The sequence below is a fragment of the Micrasema longulum genome, unplaced genomic scaffold (assembly GCF_059751315.1).
Source record: "Micrasema longulum isolate JH-2025_06_02 unplaced genomic scaffold, ASM5975131v1 h1tg000861l, whole genome shotgun sequence".
NCBI classification, from domain to species: domain Eukaryota; kingdom Metazoa; phylum Arthropoda; class Insecta; order Trichoptera; family Brachycentridae; genus Micrasema; species Micrasema longulum.
Window position 1 is genome coordinate 92727 of NW_028278053.1, and position 7714 is coordinate 100440.

General features: G+C 33.7%; 1 long non-coding RNA gene across 1 annotated transcript; it reads left to right on the forward strand.

The window, feature by feature from the left end:
* Positions 1 to 1143: 1143 nt before the first annotated feature.
* On the forward strand, positions 1144 to 6195 carry LOC148278556 (uncharacterized). The gene is made up of 2 exons (XR_015823159.1): positions 1144 to 1469; positions 5219 to 6195. It is a non-coding gene; the product is annotated as an uncharacterized LOC148278556 (long non-coding RNA).
* The last annotated feature ends 1519 nt before the right edge of the window (positions 6196 to 7714 follow it).

Consider the following 7714-nt stretch of genomic DNA (forward strand, 5'->3'; position numbering starts at 1 on the left):
TAACAAACCGGCACGAGATTACACGCGTGTTGACTTTTTTGATTTGACGTTTGACCACGGACTACGGATACGGAACTTATCTATGGCGTTTTGCAACGCGACCGCTTTAACTTCAGCGTGTTCATGATTGTTCGTGGTGATCGCTCAAATACTTAGCACGTTTTTTAGCATGTCGATAGTTATCTGTGATTGAGCTCCTGGGCTACTAAAGAAGATTGTGGATACTGTGCTAACTTAGAATGAATATATTTTTATTCAACCTTCTAATAAATATCTATATCTTACTAACATAAGTCATTTATATACAACTTCTAATGATTTAAGTAATTGTAAAACTATTGATCAAACTAGATACCTGTGTAAGAAGATGAATACATTATTTGCAACCTCAATTCACCCTAGCTGTGAAACGAATATGCTAGACTCTTTGATTAGTCACAAAATTTCACAAATATGTAATGTAAGAATATCTTACAATAATTATGATATTTATCAAAAACTTGAAAAAACGAATACATGGTTGTATGTTTTGTCTAAAGCAGACTTTGTAAATTTACTATGTAACTCAAAAAAGGAAAATGTTATATTGAATAATACAGGAATGGTTACAATAGAGGACTCGGAGCCGATTCGCGCACGGGCAGAGCTGCTAGCTCAAACATTGCTCCGCCGGACACATTTCTGGCGGCCGCCTCAAAGCCGCGTCAACCGGCTGCGTTGCTAAGTTTTTATATTATATTTATGTACGAGGGCGGTTTGATAAGTCAGTGACTTTTTGAATTTCCCGCGCAGTTACTTCAAATGCAACAGTGCTGCCGTCCACTGTAATCTATCAGTGGGCAACGTTCTAATTTTGATCAAGGTACGTCGTTCAGTTGGTGTTTGACAGCCGTTCAAAGCAGACAACCTTGTGATTTTCTACGAAAATGGAAAAAAGTGAATTTCGTGTGTTGATTAAACATTATTTTTTACGTAAAAAAACCATCACTGAAACTAAGGAAAGACTTGATAAATACTACGGGGACTCGGCACCATCAATTTCAATGGTTAAGAAGTGGTTTACGGAGTTCCGTTGTGGTCGTACCAGTACTAGTGACGCCGAACGTTCAGGTCGTCCAAAAGAAGTGATCACGCCGGAAGAAAGGTTTGATATGTTGGAAGAATATGAGTTAAACAAACATAACGTCTTGACAACAGCAATAAAAATTCTAAGATCATCAAATCAACTCTCAGCATTGGGGTGTTATGGAATAACCACTTGCATAGGGCACATTTTGTATTTAGTAAGCTGGCGGTATAAATAACGTTCTTCACAGAATGAAATACACCCAGAGTTTTGATGCATTTGGCACTTAACCATCTGGTAAAGCTCTTGAGACCAATAATTAACATCTTACGGAATGCAAAAATCATGTATTTTATTGAAGGGTCGTTTATCGTATGCACTTGAAAACCTTATGCTTCAACGCGTGAATCTCAGGATGTAGCGTGGGAAGAATAAATGTACCCATTTTTTGTATTAAATAACCCCTCCAAAGGACCGAAATTTGCATTATATAAATCCATACTAAGTCTTTTGGAAAGGGAATTAGAGATATTATCTTACGCCGTTTACTACGCTAGTGCGACGTAATACTTAGGGCCTATTTCACCACCTCTGAGTAAAGTATTGAATAACTAACCATCACATAACTTAATCCGACGATTAATGTCCCGATTACCGAGCAACGGTTTCACGACCTATGAGTATCCTTTGATTTGCTAAAAAGATACATTGTGTGGCAACGTCGCATTTAAACGGTCTAGGCTCACGTCTGACAACATGACAACGTCTACTGCTAGCTTTCGTGTGTTGTTTATTGTATTCGTTCATTACTTTGGGAGTCGCACGTGTTTTTTAAAAACTGCATTATAATGGAGAAAAAGCGCAAAGGGGTGTAAACTTTAGTACTGAGGAATGCGAAGTACTAATAAATTTAGTTTTGCGCCACAAAAATGTGATTGAAAATAAAAAAAGCGACAATGTTTTGCGGAAAGAAAAAAATTTCGCGTGGAAATCAATAGAAGCGGAGTTTAACGCGTGCTCCAAATCCAACCACTTTCGGTCTTACAGAAAATCGTCCACAAGCTCTATCAGTTCTATCATTTATAAAAACACACACTTTCCAAACTAACAAATCGAAACACAAACCCTCTTTGCCGGCTGTCAAATTGTTTTGCCACCATTTTATTTTTTCTCTGGGTAATGATTAGCAGTTAATCATAGGGAAGAGCTTTGAGTAGTTTACTCAGGGACTTACTCGCCGAATAGCGCTACTTAGCGGTGGTGAAACAGATTATTTGTTTTACTCGATGAGTAGTTCTTATCAAGACTTTACTCAGAGGTGGTGAAATAGGCCCTTAGTTAAATAACGTAGCCTTTTAAAGTGTAATAGAATTTCTCCTTGTCTTTTGAATAATAAATTAATATAAAAATTCTTCGTGTCTTCTCAATTGATCTGTTAGACTTCGTATATTTATTCTCTGTGTGCACAATAACAATACATGTTTGTTATCAAAGATGGCAAGTCTATACCTAGTTTAGGTTAAAAAAAATGGCATTCTCGAGAAGAATCAAGCACATTAAAAACCTTTTTACTGCCCTATGACTCATTTTATACTATTGTTTTGGTTATATATCTTAATTTTTAATTACACAGATTGCAGTAAAACACCATCATGATAATATATGTGCTTTAAATGCGAAAAAACGTTTATTTTCAATTACCAATAATTACGTCAGACCCACATTGCCGCCTTTGATTCTGTAAGACTCAAATAACAAACAAAAAATAATCAAGAAAATCGCGTCGTAATGAAACTAACAGAGCCTCAATACGACACAAACTGAAGAGTAACTGCATACAATTTCTTCACGTCAATACTACTAGCCGACAATCCTTTGGAAGAAAAACTTACCCTAACTGGCACAATAAGAAAAAATAAGAAGAAAATTCCAAAGTAGTTTCTTCCATCGAAAGAATGGCCGTTGCATAGTAGCCATTTTGGTTTTACATTTAATAAAACTCTTCTGTCGTATGTTCCTCAGCATAATTTAGGACAGCATGGATTTAGGACAGCCAAATCAACGACGACCAATTTGCTTTCTTTTACTGATACTATTTTTACAGCGTTCGAGAATAATCTTCAAGCTGATGTACTGTATACAGACTTCTCCAAGGCCTTTGACAAAGTTGATCACAACATTTTATGTGCTAAACTTCGTGCTGTAGGCATTAGAGATCCCTTTTTATCGTTTTTAAAATCCTACCTCTCACATAGAAAACAAAGTGTAAAAATCAATAACTTCATATCAAATAGCTTCCTAGTAACTTCTGGTGTACCACAGGGTGCCCACTTGGCCCCTCTTCTATTTAATCTGTTTGTTAATGATGCTGCTAATGTTTTTTCTTTTACAAAATTCTGGCTTTTTGCTGACGATAACAAGATACTTAAGCTAATTAAAAATATTGATGACTGTGTCAGACTCCAAGAAGACATAAATGCATTTCATACTTGGTGCAAAACTAATAACATGGAACTTAACATCGATAAATGCAAAATTATTTCATACCATAAATGTAAACATCCTTTTATTTTTGATTATAAACTTAATGGCCAAGTTCTTTCGATTGTCACCTCTATAAGAGATCTTGGAGTGATCCTAGATAATAAACTAACTTTTCTGGAACACTTTGATAATATAGTAAACAGATCCTTAAAAATTTTAGGCTTTATTAATAGAACTACGTCTGATTTCCAAAGTATGCTTACACTTAAAACACTTTATTGCTCTTTAGTTCGCCCTATTCTTGAATATGCATCTGTAATCTGGTCCCCTCATTATGCTGTTCATATCAAGCGCCTTGAATCAGTTCAACATCGTTTTATAAGAAAAATTGCATGGAAGATGGGATTGGAAAGAGGAGACTATTCATATTCTGATATGGAGAGGTTTTTAAGCATATCAAGTCTTGAAAAACGCAGATGCATTGCAGATATAATCTGCATGTATAAAATTATGAACTGTCTCATTGATGCCCCTGAAATTTTGCAAAAGATTCTTTTTAACGTTCCCACCCGTAGACTAAGAAATAATGAAATGCTTTTCCTCGGTCACTACAGGACCAATTATGGTGCACAGTCGCCTTTGCCCAGAATGATCAGGCGGGTGAACGATCATCAAGATCTTGATTATTATGGTGTAAGGATGTCTTTCTTTACAAATCAGCTAAAGAATCTGTATAGTTAGCCTATGCTTTTTACTTAATCTAAAAAATCTATCATCTGTCTTTGCTGCTTATTTCTGTTCCTTATATTTTTTTATTCCTTTGTAAAAATTTATTTTAATTGTAATGTTTATAATGGACTTTGTCCGTAAATAAATAAATAAATAAATAAATAAATAAATAACAAGGCAGTTCTTCATTTATGTACACAATTTTTTGATGGCAAAATAAGCCAGACAGAAACAAAAAAAGACACAAATAATTTTACATAGTAACAAAACCAAAGGTGGCATTGACACAGGAGAAAAAATGACGACTGAATACTAATGTGTCAGAGGGACAAGAAGATGTCCGTTTCGTTTATTTATGGAAATACAAGACATAGCAGCACTGAATGCATATTTGCTATTAATAGAAAAGAATCCGGAATGGAAACAAAATAACAGAAGTAAGAGAAAATGCTTTTTACGTGAGCTCAGTTTGGAAATATTATATATATGAATAATATTATATATTTATGTATTTGCAAAATTGTGGGTGATGGGATGTTAAGTTCTCGTTGTTCAAGTTTTTAGTATAATTTTATATTTTTAAATAGACCTCTATCAGAAATCCGTCCTTTACTCCCAACATTTACGTATAAAAACTTGTAATTTTCATCTACAAAAGCGAACAAACCTATACTTGAAAATGATTTATAATTATCATAGTCATTGCCACTGTTTATGGGAGACTGTAAAACAACATGCTTGCCATCCATCGCTGCTACAGCATGTGGGAAATTCCATTTATTTGGGAAACCGTTTAAAATTGCGAGCCACTCTTTTTCTGTAGCTGGCACCTAAAATTGATTTATAGAATGAAACCGATTCTAACGATGAAGCAGTAAGCGCAACTCAACTCTAAAGACCCTAAAAACAACAAGATGACACCAATAACACACAATCTAGAATCTTCAAGCCGCGCGAGGCTGCTCGGTCCTTGTGGACCCGCCTATTAAGAATTTTAAATGTGAACCCCAAGTTTCCAGGAAGTGTCCACGACCAAATTATATGGAACGACAGTGTCGTAAAAGTGGAAATGGCAAGACTTCATAATGATCACATGGGGACTTGCTTTTTAGTGGGTAAGAATAAAATAATGATTATTCTTTCTTTATTATTTTTAGTATAACTCAATAAATTTTGGATGTTGAGCATTGTTGACTTTGTGGGATAATATTGTTTTTATTTATTTTTAATTATATTTTTTCTATCTTGCTTTCGGATTTTATAATTTCTGTATATGTTTACCTTTTTTGCCAAAATACTCATACACATGCATTTGATTAGTGTTAAATCACATGTAATCATTATTGCATAACTTTACAGATTGACTGACACAATATACTACAGTAATGAAGATGTTGAAGAAGAGACAATGCCGGTGGTCACCGAAAACGAAAACATCGTGGCGTCAACGCCACTATTAAAAAATACAGATATAGAAACACCCAGTGGAACTGCTTCCATAAAGCGTACATTATTGCCAGCGGTTGATGGGAAGGTATGCAATGCTGTCACTACTACCTCATCAACAATGAGGTGCTATATTTGTAATTTGACGTCTAAAGACTTTAATTTAAGATGTTGAACAGTCAATTGCGAATGAAAATTTGATTTCTAAAAACACTCCTAAACCATTGCGTAGAAGTGCAAGAACTACTACGAGTAATTTAAAATAAAATGCCTTTTATCTTCACTCATGTTCATAAATAATAATTTTAATTCATTAATCTTACTAGTAATTTAGAGATTATTGTATGCCAAATTTTTACAATGTATACTTTTTTTTACTATCTAATGTTACTTACGATTAATAGTTTGTATGTTATTGTGATATTTTTGTAAACTATTTTTAAGTTCGTTCATAGTAATGAATATAGAATATTAATTCTCAATATACTCGATACTTCATTTTTATCGTACCTTAGTATCCTAGATGTTTAGGTCACTTTTGATTTGTACCTTTCTTTAAATGTTTTATTTTTTGAAATTATAATTTTGAAAATATCAACAGATAGATTTATTAAATGTGGACAAAGATTTTGGGAACTGATAACAGAAGATTTAACATTGACATAAGTAAACCTTCTCAGAGTTCAACAATATATACAAATACGTTAGAATCTTATGACTTTTTTAGATGCAATAAGAAATTTCCTACTAGAACTACAGAGAATAGTAAATCTTTGATCGATCATATTCTTTCCAACAGAAAGAGTACATTTTCTTCTGTTTCAAATATTGACCATCCGCTTAGTGATCATAACATTTTGATTTTAGAACACTATAATAGTCTTAAAACGTATTCGAATAACCGATTACCTACCCCATCAATCACGAACCCAAAAATTAACATTTCCCTGTTAAAAACATGTCTAGAAACTAATGCATTTCCATATGATTCAAAAGAGAACGTTAACTGCAATTACAATAAGTTTATTGAACATTTTAAAGGGGTGATAGATTCTTGCAAATCAAATCAGAAAAGAAAAATAGGAAATCGCCTACAAGGAAATACGCCTTGGTTTGATTCACATCTAGACTCACTTATCAAAGAACGCAACTCAATTTTTAAACAGTGGAAACGGGACCCGTTCAATATTTTCCTGGTAGAATTAAAAAATAAAGCTAGAAATAAAGTTACAAATTATAGAAGATTTGTGAAAAAAAGATACTTCACTGAAATTTTTAAAGAAAACGCAGACAATCCTAGAAAAACTTGGGAAACTATAAACTCCATCCTCGCAAACGCTCCTCAGTCCAAAAAAACGGATATCAACTGTCTTTTAATCAATAATGTTGAGATAAATGAACCTAAACAGATTTGTACAGAATTCAACAAGTTCTTTATATCAGTTGGTAGCAACTTGGCAAAAACAATTTCATCAGATCCTGATGACAAAAATACAATTTGTAATACTGCTAAGACTAATTGTTCGTTTTTTATGCACAGAACAAACAAATCTGAAATTAAAGCTATTATTTCAAAACTTAAGAAAAGATCAGCACCTGGCCTCGATGGTGTCACTCCTGCTATCCTTGGGATCTGCAGAGATCAATTAGCAGATCACCTTGCAATTCTTGTAAATGAATCGTTATTAACTGGTGTCTTTCCAGATCAGCTTAAGATAGCAAAAATTGTCCCAATATATAAAAACGACTGCAAAAAAAATGTGTCCAACTACAGGCCAATATCAATTCTTTCGGTATTTTCAAAAATTTTCGAATATGTAATCAAAGATAGGTTAATAAAATATTTGAATCTGAATAATATTATTACAACCCAACAGTACGGTTTTCGGAAAGGCTCTAATACAAAATGTGCTGCTTTTGATTTTATTTCCAACTTACAAAAAAACCTAGACAGGGGCAATTTCGCAGCTGGTATCTTTATAGATTTAA